Below are 18859 nucleotides of genomic sequence, written 5' to 3'. Positions count from 1 at the left end.
CTGAATCATCTGGGATGGCTAAAAAGCATTTTCTCCAAACCTGAATAGGATAATCATTTGTTGCCAGATAGCTCAGAACATTTTAATCTGCATGTTATTGCCTCCTGTTGGCCAAATACCTGAACAGCTGTAGGCTATTCCCAACCTGACAATGCTTCTGTAAACCCTACCCTTTGAAGTGTATTATTTCCACCTTGCCTTAGGACAATTTGTGTTAATAAATAGCATGGGGTCCTTAGACAAGGGGTACTCTTTAGCTCCTTTAGCTGAAGCTCCTCTGACCCCCAATGCCTTTCAAAACTATCTTTCATCTATGGACTTCTTATTGAATCTACGCACAGCTCCTTTCTCCAGATTGCTGAACCCTTTGTAATGCTAGGACAAGAACCCCAGCATCCAGCCTGGCTTCTGGCTGAGCGGCGTTCCTCCTGTGGGAGCACACTGTGGGAGCACCTCCTGCATTGAGCGTCTGCGCCCTGGTGGTCAGTGTGCATCATTCTACTGTTTGGTCAATTTGCATATTAGCCTTTTATTATATAGGATTATTCTTATTAATCCTCACCCAAGGATATTTTTCCATTGATTTTAGAGAGAGTGATAAAGAGAGGGAATGACAAAGAGAAACATCGATGCGAGAGAAACACATGGATTGGTTGCCTCCCACATGTGCCCTGACCAGGGCCTGGGCTGGAAAGGAGCCTGCAACTGAGGTATGCTCTTGACTGGAATCAAACCCGGGAACCTTTGGTCCTCAGGCCAAGGCTCTATTCCACTAAGCTAAACCAGCTAGAGTTCAAGATTTTTTTTTCTTCATTTTGAATCAGGTCCTAAATAAGAACCTTATACTGAAATTGGCTTTTGTGCCTCTCAAATCATTTTTAGTCTCCAGGGCCTCTCTCTGTCACCCGTTTCCCACTCTTATAACTTATTTGTGGAATAAAATGGATTTTGCTGATTGCATCTCTGTGGCATAATTTTATATAGTTCTGTAGTTTTAGCAAATTGGTAGACAGATTTAAAATCTTGATGAGATTTGGGTTTAATTATTTTGGGCAAGAGTACTTGACAGATTTTGTGCACTTACTTCAAGAGTGCTCAAAATTATTGAACCAGCGTTTTTCTCTAATGTTTTTCTTTGTCCTTATATCATATGGCATTAAAGATTGTAGAAAGATTACTGTGTTTCAGTTACTTGTACATGTTCACATAACTAATATATAAATATTTTATGTATGTGTATAAAATATTTAAGTGAAAGTGTTCATATTATTCCCAACACAAATTTATAAAATAAACTATATTGAAAGAAGACTAGTTTTTTCCCCTGTTCCATCTACTCTATATTCCCTCTGAGCCTATTGGTAAATATTTAAAATTCTTTGTGATTTATCTTTCTGTTGGTGTTTTAATATAAGCATATATGTATGTGTGTGTGTATATATGTGTGTGTGTGTATTAATACATACCCATGCATACACATATAGTATATGTGTATATCCTGTTATTTTTATAAATGACAACATACTATGCTGCATCCATTTACAGCTAGGGTTCAGGATCTGAAGAAGGGACCGCACACAAATGAAAACACTAGACAAGAAATATGAATTTAGAAGGCATGGGGGCCAGGCAGAAACTTCCCTCTAGTGGAGAAGCTCTCCAAAACCCTGGACCTTTCAGTTTTTATTCAATTTTAGATACACATCTTGCCCTCAGTTAAGCATGGCAAACCAATAACAGACAGACTATCTCAAAGGTCAGGAAAAGATCAGTAAAGATTTACTTTGAGCTTATTAGGTCAGGAAATTGCTTCAAGCCACCACTATCTCGACAGAACAATCGGTGCATAGCTTTTAGCCCTGCTAAAGCTCAAGGTTCATCAGCCTTCTGAGTTCCTTGTTGCACTTTAATGATAGTATTGACAATGAATGGCTCCATGCATCTCCCCCTTTTTGTTTTCTTAATAAATCTTGAAAAGTGTATACCAGTGATGGGCAACCTTTTGAGCTTGGTGTGTCAAACTTCGCCAAAAAACTGAGCATAACTCGGGTAGTGTGTCACTTTGAGGAAAAAAACATTATTTCGCAAATGTTTCATCCTCAGGAGCAGCAAATGTTTCATCCTCGGCATGCAGCCGCCTCAGCGGCCACATGTCATCAGAAATGGCTACGCGTGTCAGTGCTGACACGCGTGTCATAGGTTCGCCATCACTGGTGTATACAGTCTGTAGGGCTTGAGTCCTTTTAATAATCTTTATTCTGCATCTGCAGACTAGAAATAAACATATAAGAACAAGAATGAGACAGGCAATAGTGTTATGCTAAGAGGCAAATGTAAGAAGATCCAGTGAAAGGGATTAAATTCTTTCATGTCCTTTTTAAATTGCTGCAAACCATCTAAGGAATTAGTTTGTAAGTTTGCCTGGGATAATTGTACAATATACTGTTGTAATTCTAAAATATCAAGGGTTGTGTTACCTTTACCCCAAGCACAAAGAAAGTGATTTTTTTATTGATTCCCAAGGGTGTAAAGAACTATTACAGGGAATGGGGGTAACAAAAATCTGGGAAAAAATTATAATGACACTGTAAGAATATTCTTTGCTCTAAGCTGTGGATTTTATCACCCATCCACAAAACTGTAGATTTTAATGCCAATAATTCTATCTCAAACTGGCTGTCAATTCTTTTTTGTATAGACAATGTCTTAGTTACATTTTCCTTAACTTGTTGTATAAACTCAGAAGTTTGAGCAGTTTATACCATGGATGAAGGAGCAATTCCCACAGAAGTAAGTAACAACACAGGAGCAAAGAGTCCTGTAATTAATATTCCAAGAAATCTGTTTGTCGTTTAAGATTTTTACCAGGTCATGTAACAGTTGGTAGGTTTGATGAGATTCTCAAGGCTTGGTTAGGTTAGAAGAAAACCAATCAAAAGCAGGCTGTTTTAAAATCACGAGGGAATCTTTTTGATATGTAGAATTAATACATCGGGATAGTGTGCAACTTGTGCATGACACCTCATACAAATGGCTTGTTGCATGAAGGCGCATCTGGACGGGCAGAGCCACGTCTCAGAGAGCCAGTGGAGCTAGTCAGCCGGTTTGCAGACCCCGAGTCAATTTATTTTCGAGGTAAAACAAAATCTGCCAGAGAAGGGAGGCAGACAAAGCCAGACACATGGAAAATTATGGTACTTTGGAATCCAAGCCACAGGCGGAGAGGTGAGGCAGAGTGTGGTCCACACAAAGCCCCCCGCCCAAGGCAGGGGGCTCCGTCAAATTTACCAGCTGGGAGGGGGCCAGGGACAAAGAGAACAAGTGCCCAGAGGCACAGGTGCACATTAAAGAAACCTGCCCCCTGGGGGTGAAGGAGGGGTTTTGGCAAGAAGGGTGGAGCCCAGCAGGGCAACTGTCCACAGGTGTGGGTGCTTGCCCAGAGGTCACAGGCAAAGGATTTACAGGCTGTGGGCAACCAAGGGCTTCAATTTTTGTTCAGCCCTTTACTGCTGTGTGTCCTCGAGTATGTCACTTTCCCTCTCTGTGCTGCTATAGCCTCGCCTATACCATGTGCCAAGGCTGTTTCTCACACTGTCCCTCTTGCTCCGAGGGCTTTCCACCTCCTAGGCAGCATCCTGGCCTCAGCACCGTTTTCTCCTCCAGCTTTCCTGGGACTTTACAGGACCCTCTGCTCTCCTGTTTCCTTTTCAATCCCAGGTGTCCCAGTCCTGCAGGAAAGAGATAATTAATAAGCACAAATGATTTTCTGGGAGGACTTTGTCAAAGGGACTGTGGACAGGTGTGAGAGCAGGGGCAAAACGCCTGTCTCAGCGGTGGCACTGTGGAAAGAGACCTTCCAAAGTCTCAAGGGAGTGGGGCCAGGTGGTCATGCCAGAGTGGGCAGGAGAACAAGAGAGCGGGGCAAAGTGATGGGCTGGAAGTTGGCACCTGATCAAAGGGCGGCACCTTTCGATTGGCTGGATATGGGCACGTGACCAGGGGGGTGGGGCTAGCACTAGGGTTAGGGTTATTGTCAGGGTTAAGTATGGGAGACACAGACTGTGGACAGCCGTGGTTTCCAATTTTAGCTCTGCCCTTTCACTGCTCTTCCCTGGAACAAGTCGCTTGCCCTGTCTGTGCTGCAGTATCCTCACATGTACAATGGGCCACAGCTCCTCCTCACAGGAGTGTGGAGTGATTGTGTGTGTGTGTTCCACTGGCCCTGAGGGCTTTCTGCTTCCTAATCAGCTTGCCCTCCTCACCACCCTTCCCTCCCCAGCCTTCCAGGGACTGCACAGGCCCCGCTGGACCTCTTGCATGGACTCTGGATGGGCCACTGCTCTCCTGTCTCCTTTTCTTTTATTATTATGATTATCTTCTTTTTCTTTTTTTTTTTTTGCCTGGACCTTGTTTTTCTTTTTTTTTCTTTATTCATTAAGGTATTACATATGTGTCCTTATCCCCCCATTGCCCTCCCCCCCTCTCCCCCCATCATGCTCTCACACCCCTGGTGTCTGTGTCCATTGGTTATGCTTATATGCATGCATACAAGTCCTTTGGTTGATCTCTCCCCCTTACCCCCACCCTCCCCTGCCTTCCCTCTGAGGTTTGACAGTCTGATCAATGCTTCTCTGTCTCTGGATCTGTTTTTGTTCAACAGTTTATGTTGTTCATTATATTCCACAAATGAGTGAGATCATGTGGTATTTATCTTTCTCTGACTGGCTTATTTCACTTAGCATAATGCTCTCCAGGTCCATCATGCTGTTGCAAATGGTAGGAGTTTCTTCCTTTTTACAGCGGTGTAGTATTCCATTATGTAGATGTACCACAGTTTTCTAATCCACTCATCTGCTGATGAGTACTTAGGCTGTTTCCAAATCTTAGCTATTGTAAATTATGCCGCTATGAACATAGGGGTGCATATATCCTTTCTGATTGGTGTTTCTACTTTCTTGGGATATATTCCTAGGAGTGGGATCACTGGGTCAAATGGGAGCTCCATTTTTAGTTTTTTGAGGAAACGCCATACTGTTTTCTACAGTGGCTGCACCAGTCTTCTTGTGCCAGTACCAGCAGTGCACAAGGGTTCCTTTTTCTCCGCATCCTCGCCTGCACTTGTCATTTGTTGGTTTGTTGATGATAGCCATTCTGACAGGTGTGAGATGGTACTGCATTGTTGCTTTGATTTGCTCCTCTTGGATGATTAGTGACTTTGAGCATGTTTTCATATGTCTCTTGGCCTTGGTAAAAGTGGGCATCCCTGTCTTGTTCCTGTTCTTAGGTGAAATGGTTTTAGTTTTTGCCCATTGAGTATGATGTTGGCTGTAGGTTTGTTGTATAAGGCTTTTATTATGTTGAGGTATGAACCCTCTATTCCCACTTTGCTGAGGGTTTTTATCAAGAAAGGGTGTTGGATTTTGTCAAATGCTTTTTCTACATCAAATGATATGGCTTTGTAATTTTTATCTCTCCATTTGTTTATGTAATGTATCATGTTTATTGATTTGCGGATATTGTACCATCCTTGCATCCTCAGGATAAATCCTACTTGGTAGTGATGTATGATCTTTCTGATGTAATGCTGGATCTAATTTGCTAGAATTTTGTTGAGGATTTTGGCATCTTTGTTCATGAGAGATATTGGCCTGTAATTCTCTTTCTGTTGTCTTTATCTGGTTTTGATATTAGGGTAATGCTGGCTTCATAGAATGAGCTTGGAAGTGTTCCTTCCTCTTGAATTTTTTGGAATAGTCTGAGGAGGATAGGTTTAGCTCTTCTTTGAATGTTTGGTAAAACTCCCCTGTGAAGCCATCTGGCCCCAGGCTTTTGTTTGCTAGAAGCTTTTTGATGACTGCTTCAATTTCCTCCATAGTTATCAGCCTATTGAGATTTTTAGGTTCTTTCTGATTGAGTTTTGGAATGTTGTATTTTTCTAGGAATATGTTCATTTCCTCCAAGTTGTCTAGTTTGTTGGAATACAGTTGTTCATACTATTTTTTAACAATCCTTTGTATTTCTGTGGGGTCTGTTGCTTTTTTGCCTCTTTCATTTCTTATTTTGTTTATTTGGTTCCTCTCTCTTTGCTTCTTGGTGAGCCTGGCTAGAGGTTCATCAATCTTGTTTATCTGTTCAAAGAACTAGCTCTTGGTTTCATTGATATTTTCTATTGTTTTTTCAGTCTCTATGTCATTTATTTCTCCTCTGATCTTTATTATATCCTTCCTTCTGCTCACTCTGGGCTTTTCTTGTTGCCCTCTTTCCAATTCTTTAAGTTGTAGAGTTAGATGGTTTATTACCATTTTTTTCTTTCTTTCTTATTTTTTTTTCTTTTTCTTCTTCTTTTTTAAAAATATATTTTATTGATTTTTTACAGAGAGGAAGTGAGAGGGATAGAGAGCTAGAAACATCGATGAGAGAGAAACATCGACCAGCTGCCTCCTGCACACCCCCCACCGGGGATGTTCCCGCAACCAAGGTACAAGCCCTTGACTGGAATCGAACCTGGGACCCTTCAGTCCGCAGACCGACGCTCTATCCACTGAGCCAAACCGGTTTCGGCTTATTTTTTTTTTTTTTTGAGGTAGATCTGTAGATCTATAAACTTTCCTCTCAGGAGTGCTTTCACTGTGTTCCATAGATTTTGGATTGTTTTGTTTTCACTCATTCATTTCTAGAATGTTTTTAACTTCTTTTATCTCTTTGGTAACCCAATCATTGTTTAATAGCATGCTATTCAGCTTCCAAGTGTTTGATTTTTTTGATTGTTTTTATTATAGTTTAATTCTAATATTATGCCATTGTGGTCTGAGAAGATGCTTAATATGATTTCAATCTTCTTGACTTTGAAGAGACTTTGCCTCTGACCCTATATGTGGTCTATCTTTGAAAATGTCCCATTTGCACTTGAGAAGAACTTATATTTTGTGGCTTTGGGGTGAAATGTTCTGAAGCTGTCAATTTAGTTCATCTGATCTAGTGAGTCATTTAGGATTGATGTTTCTTTGTTGATTTTTTGTCTAAAGGATTTATCCAGTGATGTCAGTGGAGTATTAAAGTCCCCTACTATGATTGTATTGTTGTCATTCTCTTCTTTGATATCTCCCAGGAGGGTTTTTATGTATTCGGGTGCTCTTGCATTGAGTACATATATGTTTATCAGGTTTATATCCTCTTGTTGTATCAATCCCTTTTGTATTATGAAGTGGTCTTCCTTATCTCTTGTTACGGTCTTCACTCTGAGGTCTATTTTGTTAGATATAAGTATTGCTACCCCAGCTTTTTTTTTTTTTGTTTTTTCATTTCCATTTGCCTGGAAGGTATTTTTCCATCCCTTCACTTTCAGTCTGTTTGAGTCCCTTGTTCTAAGGTGAGTCTCTTGTAGACAGCATATATGTGGGTCATGTTTTCTTATCCATTCAGTCACTTAATGTCTTTTGATTGGAGCATTTAGTCCGTTTATGTTATTATTGACAGGTACTTGTTTGTAGCCATTTTTATTTTTTGTGCCTGTGTTCCTTCTTACCTTTTTATTTCTTCTTTTTACACCAGTCCCTTTAGCATTTATTGCATTGCTGGCTTGGTAGTGATAAACTCCCTTAGCCTTTTTTTTTTTTTTTTTTGGTCTGTGAAGCTCCTTATTTCTCCTTCAATTTTGAATGATAGCCTTGCTGGATAGAGTATTCTTGGATTCAGTCCCTTGCTTTGCATCGCTTTGTAAAGTTTCTTCCATGCCTATCTGGCCTGATGTGTTTCTGTTGAGAAATCATTTGATAATCTAATGGGAGATCCCTTGTATGTAACTTTCTGTCTCTCTCTTGCAGCCTTTAAGATTCTCTGTTTGTCCTGAACATTTGCCATCATAATTATGATGTGTCTTGGAGTGCTTCTTTTTGGGTTCATCTTGTTTGGGACTTTGTGCTTGTGTGACTTTTTTTGTTCCCTACATCAGGGAAGTTTTCTGACATTATTTCTTCAAATAGGTTTTCTAACTCTTGTTCTTCTTCCTATCATTCTGGCACTGCTATTCATATGTTTATTTCATGTTGTCCCAAAGCTCCCTTAGGCTCTCCTCCTGTCTTTTAATTTATTTTTTTCCAATTGCAGTTCAGTTTGGGCGTGTTTTGCTTCCCTGTCTTCTAATTCTCTAATTCGGTCCTCTGCTTCTCCTAGTCTACCATTGAAACTTTCCATAGTGTTTTTTATTGCAATTATATCACTCTTTATTTCTTCTTGATTCTTACACAAGTTGTTGATTTTTTCATCCATCCAGTTTATGAACTGTATAACCCTTATTCTGAATTATTTTATGACACATCACATGCCTCCGTTTCACTTAGTTCATTTTCTGGCAATTCATCCTTTTCTTTCCTTTGGGGGTTTCTTTGTTTCCCCATTTTTGCTTTCCCCAAAGGATCTAGGTATCAAGTTTTGTGGGGGCTGCTCCTCGGGTGACAGTAGCTCCTCGGGTGGCAGCTGCTCCTCAAGCAGTCATGGCAACAGCTGCTCCTCAGTTGGCAGCAGCTCCTCTGGTGGGTACTGCTCACGCAGCTGCTTGCAGCAGTCCTGGCTCCTCTGGCTGGTGGTGGTGGGCTGCTCACTCAGCTGCTGTTCCTTGGATGGGGGCAGGCTGCTCACTAGGCTGCTGCTCCTCGGACTGGAGCGGGCTGTGCGTGGCTGCTGTTCCTTGGATGGGGATGGACAGCTTGTGTAGCTGCTGCTCCTCGGACGAGGGCAGGCTGTGTGTGGTTGCTGTTGCTTGAATGGGGATGGACAGCTTGTGTAGCTGCTGCTCCTCGGACGGGGGCAGGCTGTGCATGCTGCTGCTTCTCGAGTGGGGGTGGGCTGCATGTGGCTGCTGCTCATAGAATGGGGGTGGGCAGCTCACACAGCTGCTGCTCCTCAGACATGGGGCAAGCTTGCATGGCTGCTGCTTCTCGGATGGGGTGAGCTGCTCACATAGCTACTGCCTCTCAGACGGGGGCAGGCTGTGTGCGGCTACTCCTCATCAAATGGGGGCAGGCAGTTCATGCAATTGCTGCTCCTCAGACAGGGGCAGATTGTGCACGGTTGCTGCTCCTCAGACAGGGGCAGGCTGCTCACAGGGCTGCTGCTCCTCAGACCCCTGCCTCCTTTTTAATCCCAGATGTCAGGGTCCTGCAGGAAAGAGAGAGCAAGTGCAAACAATTTTCTGAAATGACTTTGGCAAAGGGACAGTTGATTGCTGTTAAAGTAGTTGTGACTGACAACCAGAGAGGTGGAACAGAGGTGGCCTGATGTGTTTCTGTTGAGAAATCATTTGATAATCTAATGGGAGATCCCTTGTATGTAACTTTCTGTCTCTCTCTTGCAGCCTTTAAGATTCTCTGTTTGTCCTGAACATTTGCCATCATAATTATGATGTGTCTTGGAGTGCTTCTTTTTGGGTTCATCTTGTTTGGGACTTTGTGCTTGTGACTTTTTTTGTTCCCTACATCAGGGAAGTTTTCTGACATTATTTCTTCAAATAGGTTTTCTAACTCTTGTTCTTCTTCCTATCATTCTGGCACTGCTATTCATATGTTTATTTCATGTTGTCCCAAAGCTCCCTTAGGCTCTGCTGAATCCAAGAATACTCTATCCAGCAAGGCTATCATTTTTTCATCCATCCAGTTTATGAACTGTATAACCCTTATTCTGAATTATTTTATGACACATCACATGCCTCCGTTTCACTTAGTTCATTTTCTGGCAATTCATCCTTTTCTTTCCTTTTCAACCCCCTTGGAAATAGGGACCATCTAAGGTCTCAAAGAGGTGGGGCCACGTGATCACACCAGAGTGGGCACAAGAACATGGGACTGGATCAGTCTGCAGGCAGAGGCAGGTGTCTAGAGACTTTGTGTCTCTGCCTGATCTAATTAGTGAGAAGCAACATTTGACACTGTCCTGCTATAGAGATTGAGAGGCCTAGCAGATCTACCTAAGACATATTCACAAATCCAAGGAGGTTGCCAAAATGGGGAGACAAAAACCCTGAAGTGACTAGAAGAGAATTGTCCAGAAAAATTAATAAATGACATGGATATAATACATTTACCTTATATAAAGTTCAGTATAATGATGATAAAGATGCTCAACAGAATGAGAAAAGTTATAGTAACTATGAAAAAGAACAATTAGAAATAAAGGCTGACATAGCACTAATAAAGAACACATTGGAAAGAGTACATAGCAGAGTAGGGGAAGCTGAGGATCAGATCAGTGAATTATATGACAGGGTGAGAAAAAATCACTCAAGCAGAGAAGCAAAAAGAAAAACAAACAAACAGGAGTACAGCTTAAGAGAGCTGTGAGACAAGGACTTTTTTTTTTCCAGCCTCCTAGAATTTCTTACTATGGTGTTGTTTTCTAAATGCTTACAAGATGGTGCGAATCAGCCTAATCCCTTACTAGGATGCTGTTCTCAGAATGCCCACAAGAGTGTGCTATTGAGCACTATTCTTTGCTAGGGTGCTATTCTCTAAATGTCCAAAAGATGGTGCTATTGATCCTAATTTGCTACTGGTTGCTGTTCTCAGAATACCTACAAGAGGGCGCTATTGAGCCCAATCCCTTACTAGGGTGCTGTTCTCTAACTGCCGACCAGAGGGTGCTATGGAGAAAAAAAAAGTTTTGGGGCTGAATCCTGTGAGGAGGTGAATTGGATGCAATGATTATTAAACCTTTTTCTGTGGGCCCATTTTTCAGGAAAAAATGGGAGTTAGAACAGCTCAAATTTTAACTGGTCTGGGTAAAAGAAGTAACATAAAACATCTGGTAATCATTCTGGAAATAACATTTTCTTGACATTTGATAAAACAATTTTCTAAATGATTTCTATTCTGATCTGAGTGTATCTCCTGTATTTTTGCATCCTTGCCACCAGATGGTAGTGATACCTCATGCATCCATTTCTTCCTCCTGCCCTTTCCTTCTCCTCCTTATTACCATTCTCCTGCTTAATGTCACTCTAGAAATGAACCAATGGATCTAAGTTAAAATAATAGCTAGAAAATTTCCACTGTATTTTCTATGACAAGTCAGTATGCTAGAGTCATATTTTCCTGGTGAGAGAAAGTGTGGAAATGTGTGCATTGAGGCAAGATGGGATTATTATAATCTTTTCCCCCCTTTATTTTTATTGTTGACACTGTTACAAATATTCCTGACCCTCTCCCCATCTGTCCTCCTCTGCCAAGCTCCTGCCCACCTTCCCTCTGGCCATCAACATACTGTGTCTGTGGCTTATGCATATACATTGGCTAATCCCTTCACCTTCTTTCATCTATTTCCCCCTTCCTCCGTCCCTTCTGACAGCTGTCAGTCTGTTCCACGTATGGATGCCTCTGTTTTTATTTTGTTCATCAGGTTATTTTATTCATTAGATACCAAGTATAAGTAAGATCATATGGTATTTGTCTTTCTTTGAACGGCTTATTTCACTTAACCTAATAATCTCCAAGTTTATCCATGTTGCTCTAAAAGTTAAGATTTCCTTCTCTTTTTTAAAAAAAAAAATATTTTATTGATTTTTTTTCAGAGAGGAAGGGAGAAGGAGAGAGAGCTAGAAACACCGATGAGAGAGAAATATCAATCAGCTGCCTCCTGCACACCCTCTACTGGGGATGTGCCTGCAACCAAGGTACATGCCCTTGACCGGAATCGAACCTGGAACCCTTGAGTCTGCAGGCCAGAGCTCTATCCACTGAGCCAAACTGGCTAGGGCTCCTTCTTTTTTTATGGCTGTATAGTATTCCACTGTATAAATATACCACAGCTTTTTTTATCCACTCATCTACTGAGGAGCACTTGGGCTGTTCCAGATCTTGGCTGCTGTGAACATAGGGGTATATATGTTCTTTCTGGTTGCTGTTTCAGGATTCTTAGTATATATTCCAAGAAGTGACATTGCTGGATCAAAAGGCTGTTGCATTTTGAATTTTTTAAGGAAACTCCATGCTGTTTTTCACAGTGTCTGCACCAGTCTGCATTCCCTCCAATAGTGCACTAAGGCTCCCTTTTATCCACATCCTTGCCAGCCCTTGTTTGGTGATTTATCGATGGTAGCCATTCTGGCAGGTGTGAGGTGATATCTCATTTGGTTTTAATTTGCATTTCTCTGATGATTAGTGACATTGAGCATTTTTTCATATGTCTATTGGCCATCTGCATGTCCTTTGGAGAAATGTCTGTGCAGAACCTTTGCCCATAGATGTTGGATTGTTATGTTCTCATTTTCATTTGTTTCAAGGTAACATTATATTTCTTCCTTGATTTCATTGTTAGCCCATTCATTGTTTAGTAACATGTTATTTACCCTCCATGACTTTGTGTGTTTTTCAGGTGTGTTTTTTTTCCTGTGGTTGATTTCTAATGTTATACCATTATGGTCAGAAAGGTGCTTTAAATCACTTCAATCTTCTTTAATTTATTGAGATTTTGTGTCCTAACATGTAGGGGTGACCTTATGTTGTAGGAGAGCTGTGGGACCCAGTGGTGCAGTCTCTTTGATCTCTTGAACTGGGTGCTCTAGGAATGTCCATTGTGTGGTTTGTGTGAGCCCTCCTTTTGTACTTGAGTCTTGATGCTGTTGGCTCATTCATGCATGGGATCAACCCTCAGCCTGGCTGACCGTGAGGCTCAACCCTGACTATGGTGTGTGAGCTGCTGTGCAGATGCAGTCTTGAGGTGGCTTCTTCTGCAAATCCTTGGTTATAAGACTCTTCAGTTAGTCCTCAGTTTGTTATTTGGGATAATTGTTCCCCAATTTAGTTGTATTTCCAGTTTGGTTCTGGGAGAAGGTGAGTGCAAAATCCACTTATTCTGCTGCCATCTTGAAAGTCCTGAAATAATGTAATCTTATGAGGGAATTGGAATAACCCTAAGTAACAATGCTTTTAGTAAGAAATAAAATAGTATCTTGTGCCAGGTGTTTCTCCCTGCATCTAGAAGGGCTCAGGAATCTGGAGAAGGGGCTGCATGTAAATTAATAAAGAGACTAGACATGAAATATAAACTTGGAATATATGGGGGAGCCAGAGGAGACCTAGCTTCAGTAACCAAGTTCCCTGAATCTCTGGACCCCTAGCTTTTTATTAACACAAATTGCCCTAAGGCAAAGCAGATATACATATCAAAGGCAAGGTTTGGTATACAGTAGGCATTGTCAGGTTGGAGGAACTGCCTTAGGCTGCTCAGCTGTTTGGCTAGCAGCAGGTAATTACATGTAGATTGAAATGCCCTTAGCTGTCCAGCAACAGGCAATAATATATGCATCTTTTTCAGGTTTGGGGAAATGCTTTAGGCTATTCCAACAGGCATCAATATGATTCAGCCCTGCTGAATATAGAAGCCCTTCAACCTTTTGAGGACTTCTTGCATTTATTATGACATGCTGGAATTAGCTTCCAGCAATCTTGGATTGTAATAATAAAAAAGAGCATGTATAATAAGAGAGAGAGAGAGAGAGAGAGAGAGAGAGAGAGAGAGAGAGAGGAACTTCCTTTGGGTTTTTGGTACACCTGTCATAAGTAACCCTTGTCACTTTGTAGGCATGCATCCATTAAGGATGAGGAGTGAGCCCTTAACCGGTTTGGCTTAGTGATAGAGCACTGGCCAGCATATCAAAGGGTCCCCAGTCAAGGGCACGTACCTTGGTTGCAGGCTCCTCTCTAGCCTGGGCCCTGATGGGACTCATGCAGGAGGCAACCAAATGATGTATTTCTCTCACATCGATGTTTCTCTCTGTCTTTCCCTCTCTCTTCCATTATCCTTAAAAATCAATGGAAAAATATCCTCAGGTGAGGATTAATAACAACAATAACAAAAAGGATGAGGGAATGAGGTTATCTAAAGGTGAAGTGGGGCCTTACATGAACCTTCCACTTCTCACCTTTCTTACTCAGTTTGCCTTCATATGGCATCTTTTCTTTCTCAGATATTTTTCTCCAATAATAATTTTCTTACTCTCCTGGATTCACAAGACCATGTTTCAGCTTGTGAAGCAGCATGTTTTTTGTGTAACTTTTATTTTATTATGTAAAACTATCTATGGAAACCTTCTAAACATTAAATAAAAAACCAAACCTATAATTGTGCTGACCCAAAAGGATCTTGGACATACTTCTTTAAACTTGGCTTGATGAGGCTGTTTTTAAACCAAACATTCACACTCAAAATTCAAGTCACTTGGAAAAATAGCTTGAAATAGATGGGGTTTTGGTTCATTGTATTTTTAGTTAGTGAGGACTCTCTGGACCATTTTCAATAGCTTGAAGTGATTAGTTGATCTGACTTTAGCTGCAGCAGAAAAGGGCAATTTTAAGGTCCTCTTTGGCTACCCAGGATGTTCCTACAAACACAGTCTTTATCAGTGAGATGCAATTATCTTTAAAAATTATAACCCATAGGTCTGGGTTTGATATGTGCACTTTCACATATCAGGCATGTGGATGTAGGCATGTTCTTTATTGTCATGTGTAAAATGGGGATATTAATGCCCACATGGGGATTCATTGAGATAAAGCCCATGGAGAGCGGCCATGCATGCTCTACTCAGCAAAGCAGCTTCTCTTTTCTCAGCCCACCTTCAGGATAAAAGCAGGCTGATTCGAGCTTACATTGCAAAGAGGCAATGCTTTAGCTTCCATATTTGTTTTCTCCAGAAGTTCACTCTATAAACATTCTCCCTTTGGTTTGGAATTTTCCCAAATGGGACTCTAAGGGGGAAAAGAATTTTTAGTTTATAACATTTCCATGGGCATCTCCCTATTCAGTGCACACTCAGAGCTAGACCACATTTTTGAAATGGGAAGGCAGAGAAGTGGAAGAAGGCAGGACTAAAGAAATTAAGCACAGCCCCCCCCCCCACCTCGCCGCCACTTTATTGAACATGAAGTAATGCTACTAATCAGAATAATTTAGTGAAGATTAAATTGGGTAATTAACAAGCCAGTGCTCTGAAATGTTCTGTTCACCTACCCATTATTCTTAGAGAAGCTCTGAAATCCAGTGAAGGAACCAAGAGGGACTTGAGTGCATGCTTTGATATGAAGGGATTATTAAAAGCCTCTTTGAGGAACCTCTAATATCTGTCTCCACTGAAGATTTTCCAACTCTGACACGTATTTCTGTGAATCTGGCTTAACAGCCCTTACATTCTGGAATGGCACAGATTTCTAAAGGCAGGCAATAGTCACAGCCCCTCCTACAGTTTCAGCACTAACTGATTGATACTTTATTTTTGAGTAGCTTTAAACTTTATTTTTGAAATAGAGAATAATGATCCATGAAATCTTGGCACTTTGAAAGAATAACTTGTGTTTTAGAATTTGACTTGGGGACATTTGAGGGATTGTGAACTCAAAAACCACATGGCAGTTTGGAAAACCTGCCAGATTATATTTGTTCGATAGAAGCCTTGGGTTGCCTTATTCTAAAATGTGGAGTGGTCAATAGCTTCTGGATCTCAATGTAGAGAAGTTGGGAAAAACTTTCATTTGGGGAGTTGTGATTCTCTTTAATCTTCTGGTGGCGACACAGGAATTTACCTTTACAGCAGATCTTCCCTTTCACCCAGGAGTTTCCTGATGCTTTTATGGGGTGACTACCCACCTACCCATTATTCTTAGAGAAGCTCTGAAATCCAGTGAAGGAACCAAAATGCTGTGCCTGCAGATTGAGGCGTCAATCATTTTATTTAGTCATGTAAATTTTATGTGTTAGTTGAACTCTGTCTTTGCAGAGTTAGAATTTTTTTTTTCCTTCATAAACATAGACTGCATAAGGCCTGAAAAGTACTGTTTTATGGAGATGTGTAGCTGATCCACACCCAAGAATTTCTTCACAGGAGATGGGGAGCAGAGACGGTGTTATCACTGAGAAATGCAAAGCCTGATTGTCACTTCATGTGAGAGGATAACTGGGTGTATGGAAAGGTTACACCCATAGACATCCTCCACAGGAATTGTGTATGATTGGCTCCTGTGATTGTCTTGTTGGGACCACGTTACCAGAAGACCCTTTTGGAAAGGTGTGCAGAAGGGAGGAAATCTACCTATGAGTGTATACACATATATGCATGCTATATGCATACACACACATACAGTAGGTGTGAGTTATATTTGTTTGTTTTTACTTAAACCATAACCACATTAAGGATCCCAGTTCTCATGAATACAGGAGATAATAAAATTAGAATTTCTCATAATTGCTGTATGACTTTATCCCATGTTACAAACAGAATTGTCTTAAAATAATCATACTAAATCCACCATGTTTAAAAATTACTGAGAGCTGATAAAGTATTTTTGAATATGTTCTATATGTTATACCCAATTCTTTATAACTTCATTACATGGTTTAAATATAAAGGCATTATATACTACTAGAGGCCTGGTGCATGAAATTCATGCATTTGGGGGGTCCCCTCAGTCCAGCCTGCACCTTCTCCAATCTGGGACCCCTTGGGGGATGTCCGACTGCCAGTTTAGGCCCAATCCTGGGGATAGGGCCTAAACTGGCAGTCAGACATCCCTCTCACAACCCGGGACCGCTGGCTCCTAAAAGCTCACCTGCTTGCCTGCCTGATAGCACCTAACTGCCCCCCACTGCTGGCCTGGTCACCCCCAACTGCCCCCCCTGCAGGCATAGTTGTCCCAACTGCCCCCCCACCGGCCTGGTCGCCCCAAACTGCCCCCCTCCCGCTGGCCTGGTTGCCCCTTAGTGCCCCCCTGCCAGCCTGGTAGCCCCTTACTGCATCCCCTGCTGGTGTGGTTATCCCCAACTGCCCCCCCCACCAACCTGGTTGCCCCTCACTGCCCCCCTCTGCCAGCCTGGTCTCCCCCAACTGCCCCCCCTGCAGGCCTGTTTGCCCCACACAGCCTGTTCGGTCATCCATTCAGTTGTTTCGGATGTGATGGTCGCTTAGACTTTTATATATATAGATACTCTCTTCCTTTATTCCTCACTTAGTGTCAGTACTACAACTGACATCAGTGCTCCTGCTGATAATTCTCTACTTATTTGGTTGCCTAAGTACGTTCTGCAGTAGATTCCTAAGGAAAAAATAGGAATAATATTCCCTGAGTTCTTGCATGTTGATAAAAAGTTGCCTGAGCCCTTTATATTTGAAAATGACTTTTACTGGATATAAAATACATGGCTTACATATTCATTCTTTCAGTATCTTAGATGTTGCTCAATTTTTTTCTAGCATAAAACATTACTTCAAAAAGTCTGATGAGGCCCTGGCCAGAGCATCATCCCCATACACCAAGATCTCAGGTTTGATTTGCACATACAAGAAGCAATCAATGAATGTATAAATAAATGCAACAGCAAATCAACATGTCTCTATCTCAATTCAATATATAAAAAAATTTTAAAGTCTGATGATAATCTAATATTCTTTTCTTTATATCATTTCTTCTTTCTTTACATTGATGTTTTCTGCTGACATAAAATAAACTGCACATATTTAAGGGATATGTGCTATGCAGAATTCTCTGGAGGCACCCAAGATTTCCACCCCTTGGTGTATACACCCTGTTTAGTCCCATCTGCTATGGACTGAATGTGCCTGCACAAAATTTGTAAGCTGAAGTTCTAACCCCAAATGTGATCATAGGCAGAGAAGTGATTAGGATTTTATTACATCACTAGAGGCCCGGTTCATGAAATTCGTGCATGGGGGGGGGGGGGGGGTCCCCCTCAGCCCAGCCTGCACCCACTCTCTCCAATCCGGGACCCCTTGGAGGATGTCCAACTGCTGGTTTAGGCCCGATCCTGCCTAAACTGGCAGTCGGACATCCCTCTCACAATCCTGGACCACTGGCTCCTAATCGCTCACCTGCCTGCCTGCCTGGTCGCCCCTAACTGTCCCCTGCTGCCAGCCTGATTGCCCCTCACTGCCTCTGCATGCCGGCCTGATCGCCCCTCACTGCCTCTGTGTGCTGGCCTGATCACCCCTAATTGCCCCCGCCCTGCCAGCCTGGTTGCCCCTAACTACCCCCTACTGCCAGCCAGGTCAACCCCAACTGCCCCCCACAGCCAGCCTGGTCACACCCAACTGCCCCCCACAGCCATCCTGGTCACACCCAACTGCCCCCCGCCCCCACTGCCTAGTTGCTCCTCACTTCCCCCCCTGCCAGTCTAATTGCACCCAACTGCCCCCCCTTCCAGCCTGGTCGCCCCCAACTGTACCCCCCCCACTGGCCTGGTTGCTCCTAACTTCCCCCCCCTGCCAGCCTGGTCGCCCCCTACTGATCCCCCCCACCGCTGGCCTGGTCGCCCTCCCCTGCCAGCCTGGTTGCCCCACGCAGTCTGCTGTTCAGTTGTTTGGTCGTCCCTCACTAATCCCCCTGCCGGCCTGGTCACCCCACGCAGCCTGCTTATTCAGTCGTTTGGTCGTCCCTCACTAACCCCCCTGCCGGCCTGGTTGTAGGCAGCCATCTTGTGAGGGTGTGAGGGTCAATTTGCATATTACCTCTTTATTATATAGGATGAAGAGCAGCCCTCATGATGGGGATAGTGGCCTTGAAGGAGAAGAGGAGGAGAGAGCAAATGGAAAGGCTATGTGAGGACATAGCAAGAAATGGCCGTCTGCAAGCCAGGAAGAGAGCTCTCGCCAGGAACCAAATCAGCCTATATCTTGATCTTAGACGTTCAGCCTCCAGAACTGTGAGACAACAAATTCCTTTTGTTTAAGCCACCTAGTTTATGGTATTTTGTTATGCTAGCTCAGCTAAGACAACTCCTTTGAGTGTCTTCAGGGACCTGTGAATTCAGTGGGATCATCATTCCTGTTATCTTGTATAAGAATTCATCAGAAAGACTGGAG

General features: G+C 42.4%; 1 long non-coding RNA gene across 1 annotated transcript in view; it reads left to right on the top strand.

The window, feature by feature from the left end:
* Nucleotides 1–18859, top strand: part of LOC129149672 (uncharacterized) — a 47317-nt gene that overhangs the window by 12683 nt on the left and 15775 nt on the right. The window contains exon 2 of the long non-coding RNA XR_008556527.1: nt 18521–18699. This is a non-coding gene — a long non-coding RNA (uncharacterized LOC129149672). The remainder of the gene's footprint in view (nt 1–18520; nt 18700–18859) is intronic.

This window comes from Eptesicus fuscus, chromosome 7 (assembly GCF_027574615.1).
Source record: "Eptesicus fuscus isolate TK198812 chromosome 7, DD_ASM_mEF_20220401, whole genome shotgun sequence".
In the NCBI taxonomy this organism is placed as follows: domain Eukaryota; kingdom Metazoa; phylum Chordata; class Mammalia; order Chiroptera; family Vespertilionidae; genus Eptesicus; species Eptesicus fuscus.
Note: the sequence above shows the minus strand (reverse complement) of the source record. Positions and strands in the feature narration are given on the sequence as shown.